This window comes from Taudactylus pleione, unplaced genomic scaffold (assembly GCF_031769625.1).
Source record: "Taudactylus pleione unplaced genomic scaffold, aTauple2 ptg000064l, whole genome shotgun sequence".
NCBI classification, from domain to species: Eukaryota; Metazoa; Chordata; class Amphibia; order Anura; family Myobatrachidae; genus Taudactylus; species Taudactylus pleione.
The window spans coordinates 4,194,179-4,205,996 of record NW_028284466.1 but is presented as its reverse complement, the minus strand read 5'-3'; the positions used below and the strand labels follow the sequence as shown (position 1 = coordinate 4,205,996).

General features: G+C 44.6%; 1 protein-coding gene across 3 annotated transcripts in view; it reads left to right on the top strand.

Annotated features, from left to right (window-relative positions):
* The first annotated feature begins 4,278 nt into the window (after positions 1–4,278).
* Positions 4,279–11,818, top strand: part of MOSPD1 (motile sperm domain containing 1) — a 47,526-nt gene continuing 39,986 nt past the window's right edge. The window contains exon 1 of one of the 3 annotated variants that reach the window (XM_088465756.1): positions 4,279–4,394. The gene's annotated coding sequence lies outside the window, so the exon portion shown is untranslated. Of the gene's footprint in view, positions 4,407–11,818 lie in introns of all 3 variants that reach the window. The other 2 variants (XM_088465755.1, XM_088465754.1) reach the window with 2 other exon arrangements.

Here is an 11,818-nt window from a genome sequence, read left to right as displayed (position 1 = left end):
GGTGACACTGGACTGATTGTTGTTGTTTTTCTTGTCCCCAAAGTTTCAATACCCTTTCCGATTTGATGAATGGGCTGCAAGTGACGAAACAGGGAGGAGGTTCCAAGATGGTTAAGGTCCTTACCTCTACTCACTGTTACTTGGCAATGGTCACAAATGGCTTGACAAAAGTTGTCCGGATTTGGGTGGAAATTATTCCACACATGAAAAGTGAATTTTTTGGTCCTTTGCCCAGGCATGGCAACAATGGGATTTTTCCCACCATGTGCAACAACTGTTGCCTGATTTACAGTTTTACACAAACATCCTCGCCATCAACATCCTCATCTTCATCAACATCCTCATCACCTGGACTCTCCACAGGAATTTGTGATTTTTCCGAGCACACAGTTGGTTCCGGTATCTTACTCATCTTAACAATTTGCATTTTTTTGTACCTCTCCTACAAGCAGAGGGGCTTAAATTATCATTAGAACCATCAGTCATAAATGCAGGCCAATGCCTTATCCTTTCCTTGCCACTTCGTGTAGTGAATGGCATATTGCCAATTTTTTGTTTCTCTAAAGCTGACTTAGCTTTAGCTTTTTTTTTTCTTTATCAGGGTAAAAGTTTTTCTTACATAGCCTAACTTAAGCCCTGTTGCATCGGCCTTCATAGATGACGTTGACGGCCTTGCATCGTCAACATGACTGCTGCCGGCAGCTACAAGACTGGTATGTGGATCCTGCTCTCCTGTCATGTGACTGTCCTCCATACTCACTGCGGTCTTACAGCAGTGTCACCAAGCAATTATAGTGCAGCTCAGCTCAGTGTGTTTTTTTCACACTGGGGGTGAACCCCTGAAAGAGGCAGCAGCCCCTTGACAGACAGCAGCATAGCACCTCTGCGCACCTACATTGATGACAGGTGTGGCTAACACGTACACTGAAAAAATGTGTTTGTTTTTTTCACACTGGGGTGAAGAGCACCCCTTATGGACAGAGCACCCCCTGAACAACACAGCAGAACAGCCAGCCTCTATGGAGTGGACAACACCCAGCCAGCCCCAATGGACTACAGCCAGCCAGACCCTATGGACAGGACAATAGCAAACCCCTATATAATTGACAACAGCCAGCCCCTATATAATGGACAACAGATAGCCAGCCCCTATGGATGCACAGGGCAACCTCAGTGACTCAGTCACAGCCAGCCAGCCCCTATATGGACAACAGCCAGCCCCTATGGACATTAAGCAAAGCAACAACTGTAGCATGCACAGCAGTGCAGCACAGCTCCCAGCTCCCTTCCTATTTACACTCCACAGCCGGAATGAAAAATGACGGCAATCGCGGGACCTTTATAGAATCCAAAACCCGCGGGAATCCGACAGTGGGATGATGACGTTTTGCCTCCTTTTCAGATCTGAGTCAGGCGGGAAAAACCGAGTTTAGGGGATCGGATCTGCTTCTGATCCCCTACATTTGGGTGGATTTGGATCTGAGATCCGAACTCGCTCATCTTTACCCTGCACATGGAACTGGACCAGCTAGCGAGCAGCTCCACAGCCCGGCTGTGGGTGGCTTTGACTCAGAGGTTACAGAGAGAAGCTCTGGTACAGAGAGTGATAGCGAGGAGGCAGCTGGGAACTCGGAGGAGTACCCGGTCTCAGGGTGAGTGTCTGTGGTTCTACCTGCAGCAGCTCTATAGGCTGGCCCTGTCCCTTGTGTATAGTCTGGAATTGTCCCCTGTGTGTATAAGCTGGCACTGTCCTCTGTGTGCCCAGGACTCATTTTGGTTGAGTTAATCTTGTCACATGCTGGGGCTGATTCTGACTCAGACACATTGTCAATGATCACGTAAATTAGCGATTTTTTGTGGCTGCACGTGCCACCCATACAAAAACCCTCACAGGCAGCATGCTTGCGCTTACTTAGTACTTTAGCTTTCACCTTCCGCTGCAGGACACAACCCTGAATGGTGATAGATCATACGCCCATAGATGGATCTAGACATGCTCTTTGGGTGGAGCATGACACACTGCTCGTGTGGTGCTATGTATTACCGGTTGTAGTTTCCCTGAAACTAGTATTCAAAAGTAGGCAAGTATGGGGTGCAGTGGACCCGGGCCACTCCAGCAAGCCCGGGCCCAGGTAATCAGTACTCACTCCTACTCAGTGACGTGCGGTAAGGTCAATGGCTGGGGAGGCATACATGGAGATGAATCTGTGCTGGGAGCCTGTCTCACCCCCTATTGTAACTTTCCCCTTACTACACTAAGCTTTAATGTCCATTGATTTTCCTACCTGCATCACTGTGTCTTCTCTTGCTGCTGCTGACTCAGCTCCAATCACTAAACATTACAATGCACTTCCTGGTCACATGGCGTTCATCAGTGCCCAAGGCACGCCCTCCATACTCAGAGGCATGCTTCTATTAAATCTCTTTCTGTGCAGCTTACTGCCATGGTGTGACCCTGCCCCCAGCTCTGCAAGTAGTGTCTGACTATACAGAAGCGAGGCTAAGCTGTTGTTGCCTCTCTCTTGCCTCCCTGTAGCTCCAGGAAGCTCCACAAAGCTGGTGCGTGTTAACTAAAAAAGTATTACAATAAACAAAGAAGATATTTATAAGTTATATATATCTTTGTATTATTTTAATCATTTTTATATCAAATCTCAGGAGTATGACAGGGGAGGCTCTGCCTACCCTGACTGCATGTCCCTGCTCCTGCCCCACCCTCTCGGCGCCCCTGTGAGCTGTGGTGACTGATGAATGGGCACCGTAGTGCTGTGAGCTGTGGTGACTGATGAATGGGAACTGTAGTGCTGTGAGCTGTGGTGACTGATGAATGGGCACCATGTGCTGTGAGCTGTGGTGACTGATGAATGGGCAGCGTAGTGCTGTGAGCAGTGGTGACTGATGAATGAAACCTGTAGTGTTATGAGTTGTGGTGCCTGATGATTGACATGCTGCAGTGGTTTGGAGGCAGGGAATGGGCAGTGACGGCTAGCGTTTCTAAAAACGGGGGCACGTTGCCCGTTTTCTGGGAGTGCAAAGGCCAGGGACATCTCTTCCATTGGGCTTGTTGGGCAGTTGGCCCGAAGCTCGTAGGGGCCCACCAACCCACCCCCCTGCAGCCGCGGCCAGTTGGTAAATTTGTGATATTTTTATAAGCCAGTCGCCGGTGCACTGTATTCTGATCTAACCTCCCCCCGTGACGAGTACTCACCTCAGTCCCAGTTTCCCTTCATCTGCCGGCTTCAAACCAGTCAGAGTTTCTCTGCATGTGTGGGAGGTCTGATGGGCATGCAGGAGGGTTTCATTTTATTGATCATTAAACAAATTTTCCCGTGAATGGGTGGGTAGGAGCCCCAGGGCCTGAATCAGACCTGCTCGCAAGTGGGTCGATGGACGGGCTGTGCGCACACGCAAGCCCCAGAGCGAGCGAGAAATCACTAGCTCCGGGGCTCGCAGTAAAACAGGGTGGCTGTCGATGTTGATCGACTGCTCGCCCCATTTTGTAGGCGGGGGGGGGGGGGGTGGCTGGCCAAACGGAGGCGTTTCCGAAGGAACGCCTGCCGTTTCAGGGTGAGCTTCCGGCTTTATTAGAGCCGGAAGCACACTGGGACTTGTGGCAGACGAGACCCTACCACAAGGGTCTCGTCGCAAGCCCGACCTGGCCGCTTGCAAAAGCTGTGGGTGGTCACCCACATCTTAGCGGGCGGCCAGGAGGCCGGTTTAAAAAAAAACCAAAAGTGGCCTCCCTGATTCAGAGCGAGCTCTCGCTTTTGGCGAGTGGCTCTGAATCAGGGCCCCAGTGCATTGCTTTGCCCAGGGCCCACACTGCTGTTAAGACAACCCTGGCAAAGGCCAGTGTCTGTCTTTTACAACGCAGATTTCCAGGCCTCGACTACAGATCTTCAACAGTCATTCTGAGGCTCACTCAGGTGGCGAACGCTGCGTCCAATGGTCGTTATGGTGATCTGATGCTGCGCGTTTGAGAGCAGCGCTTGGATCTGCGATACCATCAGGGGGCCGTCATTTGTCTTCATATATTAGTGCAAAGATGCAGCAGTGATGCTAATAGTGTACAACTCCGAGCCCTGTAGCCCAATGAGGCAGCCCTGTAGAGCTGTGAACTGTGGTGACTGATTACATGAATGAGCCCCGTAGTGCTGTGAGCTATGGTGACTGATTACATGAATGAGCCCCGTAGTGCTGTGAGTTGTGGTGACTGATGAATGAGCCCCGTAGTGCTGTGGGCTGAGCTGTGTGTTGCACGGACAGAGGAGGCAGCAGCTCAGCATCCGCAGAAGCGGTGACGTCAGCGCTGTGGCTCCGGGGCGGCACTGCGGCCAGAGGCTGCTGCTCCTGCTGCTGACAAAGAGACGGAGAGCGGCGGAACTCGGAGAGAGGTACAGCGAGAGGTGACCGGAGGGCGGGGGAAAGGGGACCGGAGGGCGGGGGGGAGACACCGCAGCCCGGGGGAGGAGGGACTCGCTGACATCCGCACACTGACACAGCGCACTGGGCTGCTGCCTCATCTGACCCGAATACATACCGAGCCAGGGTAAACACTGGCACAGCCGCAGCCAGCTGACATGGCTCGTGCACGTATGTAACATGTCACACACCGGGCAGGAGTCACGGTGTACGTGCTATGGGCACACACCATAAATACACCTACACTATGTACATCTGACAATGCAGCATTACACACTACTCTTACACTGGAAAACATTTCACAATTGTGACAACTTGAAATTCAGATTTATTTATTTTTTTAGCTCTTTCCAGCAGTACACAAAGAAGTGCCATGTGTATTATTGTATTATTGCACTGTGATATCATTATTGATGTGCCTATGAGGACACTACCCACATTGCTGGGCATGGTCCTGTCTGTACAAGACTTGGGGCATGTTGGACCTTAATTCAAAAATAACAATAAAAAATAAATAAATAAATAATAGACAGTCTCTATCTGGTATAGAAATGAACGCTGGAACAGATAACCCTTATTTACTATGGATTTGCTGTAGTCTGATGATAAGTATTACTAATATGTATGTAGTTGTATTGACCATTGCACCCAGAGTTATAATTGACCTCTCATTTCTCCTTAAGACACAGATGGCAGGTAATGTGATTATTGATAAATATATGTTTATATGGGCAATTAGGAAACCAGAAATCATCCTTTTTAATACCAGCTCAAAAATCATTCAATGTTGACTTTAATTATCAGGTGGGTGAGGGTAGCAGAATAATGATGTTATACTGAAGAGTCCTATTCTAAAGGCTGAACACAGAGTATGTACATTTCCTGTCCCATACATGTCATTGATGTCTAAATTGTAACGGGTTTAATTAAAATGATGACATTAACATGCCTATCTTTTGTTTTGCACATGTACAGAAGACATAACCTGGTATATGTAGTTTTCTCATTAATATTGATTAATTTACACAAAAGAGGCCCAATTTTGTTTGAAAACTTGAATTCACCATTGAGCCATCCTCTAACTCCAAATTCAGTTGCATGGCCTTCACGACCCGTCATTTTTGAAAGCTGTTAATGCACTCGCCAGTAGCCATGAGGAGTTTTGCATAGATGAATAACCTCTAAAGAAAATATCACAGTCTTATTCAACACAGGAAGTCAGTTCTCAGACGTAAATGTCAAATGTGGATGGAGGAAAGTGCTGGATGAGCGAAGGAAGTGTCTACTATTAATTTTGTTATTTTGTCTAGAAATACATTTCCTATGACGATTCACTTTCTGTAGTAGTCAATTTGGAAGATAAGTAGCTATTTTAATTTCTCTAGGGACTTATTTGTATATGAATATCATAACAAAGAGATGGTGTGTAATCTAGATTTTAAATCATAAAAAACAAACATTGTACAGCTATAACTATTCAATATAGACAAACACAATTGCAAACTAATTACACATATTTTAATAACCCATGCCCAAATATAAGACCAGTTTTAGGGGTTGATTGGGTGAATCACAGGATCCCCATTATAGCCACGCACTATGCGTCTCCGTGGGATGTTTATGGCACTAAGAGTCTTTGCTTGCGCCTCACAGTGGTGAGAGAATATATAAGCAGTAATATATGTACCATAATTGCCAGAAATATGCACAGAAGCAAGTAATTCAAAGCTGAATTGGCCCCATAGTGATAAAGAAGGTGCTGTGCCTGGAAACATTTTACTAACTGTATCTAAGCAAAAATCATAACTTTTTTTTTTAATAAATATATGTAACAATGTAATAATGCATTTTATAATTATTAGTTATGCCAGAAATGATAGTAAAAACAGGGTCGGACTGGCCCACAGGGGTCCAGGGGAAATCCCCGGTGGGCCCCACCTCCCCTTCCTACAGTATGTCAGATTTCTGACAAATTATACATTGTTCCTTAATTGCAGGGTCAGTTACTTGGTACAGCAGGAACATGGATGAACAGACCGTGCACTGTAGTATCCATGTTGTCTGCAGGCTATGTCTCCTATAATGGTTGGCCAATCCTCTGTGGTGGCTGGCCACACCCATTAAGCTCGGGCCCCTGCCACTGCCTTCCCTGGTAGGCGCTTAATGCCCACGTACGACACATAGTAAGAATAAGGGTAGTGTCATATGGGCAAATTTGAATGCTAGCGTTTTTCCAGCTACACACAGCAGTCAATGGGAAATGCTCATTCCCTGTAATATGGGCATGCAAAATTTGCATAGCGTCATCACCCCCTCCTTCCCTGTTTCAGCGTTCGAGTAGCACAGTGTCTTTTGGACGCTATGTACGCTATCACTTTTGAAAACGCACAATTGTTTAAAGCGCCCATCTGATACTGCAGTGCATAATTGTCAACGGTGGTCACTAAGGACATACATGTCATATACATAGATATGTCATGAAGGAAAGGAAGGGAGAACCTGGGAAATGGACTTTGCTTCCTCACTGGCATCTGTTGTTATTTATTGTTTTTAGTGATAAAATGTTTTGCCAGCAAATAATACATTGAGCATCACCTTCTGGTTATATTATTACTGGGGAGGAAGTTCTGTGGTTATTGGTCGCTTGTCATTACAGCCTGGAATCCCATCTTCATCTAAATCAGGAGATTTGTATTCTTTTACAGGCCTGGGTCCAAATTAGGCCCATAAAACAGGTTTCTGACCCATTACTCAGATTTTCATTAATAATACATATAATTTACATTAATTGCATAGATTTTGATCAATATATGAGGAATACGATTTTTGTAAACTTTTACAAAATAACATGAAAAGTAGTAATTTGGTCACACACAATAGGCTTGCTGACAGGTGACCATTGTGACACATCCAAAATATTTTGTCCCATAGACTAACATGACCTAAAGAAACATTTATGAACTGTATTGGCTCAACCCCCCTACAACCTGTATTTATAGCATTTTCAAGTAAGAAATGTATGTAAAGATATTTACATATTATCCTTATTCTACTCACAGCCACAACGTTACAACTGTTACCTGACAATTAAATTGTGCATCTTAATTCTCCAAGCATTAGCTGAGTAATATTCATGTTTATTTGCAATGCTGGAATGCACATTAGTTCTACATCACGTGGCAGCTGTTAACATGTCAAGTGTAATGTATCCGTAAATAACAGCTTGGAAACTTATATCAGCATGGCTGTTTATATCCATCACTTTGAGTAGTAGTAGTGACAAACTCATTTGTTGTTGCTTATAAGGAGCTACTGAAATCAGCATATAGAAGTCAATCCATTTAGGAGTGAGTTTACGAAAGCAAGTTTATTTAATTAAAGTCGCACACATTGCGTGAATGCGCGCACCAGAGAGACGCGAGATTCATTTGGAAATGCCAAGTCGTGGTAGTTGTGACTAGGTTGCGCAACTTTTCTACAAAAGTGACCTGGAATAAGGAGAAGAAATAGTGGGGAGATCATCCTAAACTCAAAAAAGTGACAACTGAGATAGCAGGACCATATAGAAGGCTGATAATGGCCATAAGGAAAGTACTGGAGGTTTTTAAAATGGCTGATTTTTGCACTTTATATTAATGTTTGAAATTTGATAGCAAGAAAGTGTTTTTCATCATATTAAAGTATTTTTAGCATTTTGGGGTACACAAAAATATATAGTAATTTGGAATAAACACTTTTACTTCTCATCTGCAAGTTCAAAACCCCCTCTCCCATCAATACAACACCTCCAAATACCTGTCCCGCATCATTTACACCTCAAAATACTTGTCCCACATCAATTACACCTCCACATACCTGTCCTACATCATTTACACCTCCAAATACCTGTCCCACATCATTTACACCTCCAAATACCTGTCCTACATCATATACACCTCCACATACTTGTCCCACGTCATTTACACCTCCAAATACCTGTCCCACATCAATTACACCTCCACATACCTGTCCCGCATCATTTACACCTCCACAAACTTGTCCCATGTCATTTACACCTCCACATACCTGTCCCACATCAATTACACCTCCAAATACCTGTCCCACATCTATTACACCTCCACATACCTGTCCCACATCATTTACACCTCCACATACCTGTCCTACATCATTTACACCTCCAAATACCTGTCCCACATCATTTACACCTCCACATACCTGTCCCACATCATTTACACCTCCACATACCTGTCCTACATCATTTACACCTCCACATACCTGTCCTACATCATTTACACCTCCACATACCTGTCCCACATCATTTACACCTCCACATACCTGTCCTACATCATTTATCCCATTATTAAGCTTTTTAGAGAAGCTCCCCTGACAACTGGCATGTCTTTATTGGCCAAATTATGCTATTTAATCCCTTCCATGTGCATGATTATTCATTGGGATGGGTGTACTGGAGGTTTTGAACTGACCCAACATTTCTACCTTTTCTCCTGCTCAGAGGGGTGCGCACAAATATAGCTAATTTCCATTATAAAAACAGTGAGAGTTTGGAATTGAATTGCAAATGTAGTTCTTGGTGCGAGCTCGACCCAACTCACACCTGATTGAATTAACTCTGTAGACTATGATTCTTTTAAAATAACAATCTATAGATAGATAGATAATATATAAAATCTTTGTATAAAGTGGATTCCTTGAAAAGGGACACATTCCAGGGTGCCTTGCTAGCATATTTAGAACAAAGTTTCAAACACACTAAGGTACCACAGGTAATTAAGACTACCTTGATGCTCCCTTATAGTTTTATTTAATGAAAGTTGTGGTACTAAAATGGCAGGAAGTTGAACGTTAATGTGAAATTTCCACTTTTGCTACTCTAGAGATTGTTCTGCCTCTTTCTATGCTTAGTTGCACATCTACCTTGCTGAGGCACTTGACGAGAGAGATTAGCCATTCAGATACAACGCTGCACAAACCAAAGCGTTTTGTGGTGCACCTCAATCACACTTTGTAAATATGGGTCAAAAGCTACAAAAGAAGGCAAATAAATTGACATATTTGCTACAGAGCATTCTTTAGTACAGGGAGAAATAACAGATAATCTGTGCTAATATTAACAATTCAAATAAGTTATTTGTGTGCCATATTTTCATTCTTTTTTTCTATGAGGCTTTTCAGCATGCATGACATAGGAGAGCAGCTGGGCAGCCATTTTGAGAGGATTACAGAGATAGAAATATGGCAGCATCTGTTGTCTCTTTGTTTTCCTGTCTGGGACAGGACCCCTTTTGTTTTTGCTGCAGCTGGGCGGGCCCCATCTTGCTAGGCCTGCATCAGGGCCTAAGATTTCACAGACGTCAGCATTGCCAGCAGCCAAATGAGTTAAGTGATTGGCTTGACACCGTGACTGCTGAGGCAGTGACATTATAACCCTGTGCCTGACAGACTGCAGCAGCGCCTGTAAACACGGTCACATGACTAGCCACGTGGAGCTGTACATGGAGGGGGGGAAGGAGCACTGTTGTGCAAGACATCCACAAAGGCTGGGAAAATAGAGAAGCAAGAGAACAAAAACACAAAAACAGCCTAGTGTGCAAAAAAACGAAGAGCAAAGGTGTTGTGAATCCCAATGTGTTCCAGTGACAGACAGCTGCACGCATTTACAATTTTTCACACGTTTACACATTTGTAATAAGTGGGAAATGTGCAGTGTTAGACACTTGTATGGTATTGGACTCGCGGCTTTCATATAATATGGTGAAAGCCTTATAATAAGGTAAAGTATCCTTATGCCATGTATTTCTCTGTTGATCTACTCCTATATTTTAAAATAATTTGAAATAATCACTGTACTATATGATGTACAACACATGCAGCTATAATCCATTATTTTGAGTATTATTTTTTATATATATAGCGATAGAATACTCTGCTTTATGATTGGCTATATGTATACATACAGGTTTCATTAACAGTCAGTGGGCCTGATTCAGAGATGTACGCTAATGCAAACGCATTTGCGAATTTTGCTGCTTAGTAATTGCTTAGTAATTGCTAATATATGCTAATGTATCAACCAGCAGAATTTGTATTGAGACGCCCACCGGAGCCCTCGCAGCTGCCGCAACAGCGTACAGAAACGCAACATTGGGCTCAGATCCTCAAAACATCGACTCCTTGAGTGAGTGTATGGTCACTAAGGACTGTTGCGGTAACTGAGATGCTGGAGCTTTGTTCTCTGCAGACGCTTGCGAAATGTCCCCGAAATGCCTGCGTTTTGGCCGGAACTCCTGTAACCACCCACAAAATGGTCTCTTCCTGTCAATCAATTGCGAGTGCCTCCTCACTATTCGCATTGTGCGCAATGCGGCTGCGACGCATGTGCAGATCACTGATAATCGCTTAACTGCGCGAACATCGGAATAGCGTTCAATTCTGAATCAGACCCCAATATACGGTATTTAATAATATAACAGAATAAAGTTGTGATCTGGACATCAAAATGCATGAACTGGATCATAGGCAGCAAAATGGGGACAGTTACCTGTATAACAGTGAGTCCTCACTCACTTATTAGCAACATGAAGCCTGCAAGGCCATTTATTGTGGCCCACAGAAGCAGGACAGATACAGGGGATGCCAGTACAAAAATATTGCAGTAGTTTTGGATACTCCTATATTTATCCCGTCCCATAATGCACTGGGTGTCCCTAAACCTGGCCTAATGCTGCCCATCCACTAGCAGACCATAGAAACGACAGCACAATTACGACATTGTATACGTGCCGTCGTTTCTATGTCTGTGATAAGCCTACACTGAACGAGCAGTCGTTCAGTGCAGACTCATCAATCATCTGGCAACATGCTAAACCTGACAAGCACGTTTGCGCGATGATTGATGTCGGAAACGACCAGCGGGCACGCGCATCGCTGGCCTTTTCCGACTTTAAAGTGCCCAATTTGCGGGCAATTTGAATGCGATTGCACGATAACGACGTTATCGTGCAGTCGCCTGTCAAAATCGTCTGGTGGATGGACAGCATAACAGGACATCAACATATATCAGTTGCACTCTCATTCACTGCCGGACTGCAACTGTGCAGGGGAAGAAGAGTGCTATGGGGTGGGGGAGGCATGTATTAGAAGTGAAGTACCTCATTCAGTGTTGGATGGAAAGGCAAGTTGTGCCTTTTTTTCCTGGCAACTTGCTCTTTCTTTTAATGCGCATCTATTAGCTGGGCACTTCTGTTGTCCTGGCAACAGTCTCTACTTATGGCTCCTTGCTCCAAGGCAGTGATGATAGATGGGGGATGGAGGGGGGACGTATAGATGCAACCAAAGTAAAGTAAGAGCGTGTTTACGTGAAATGTGTCTCAAGGTG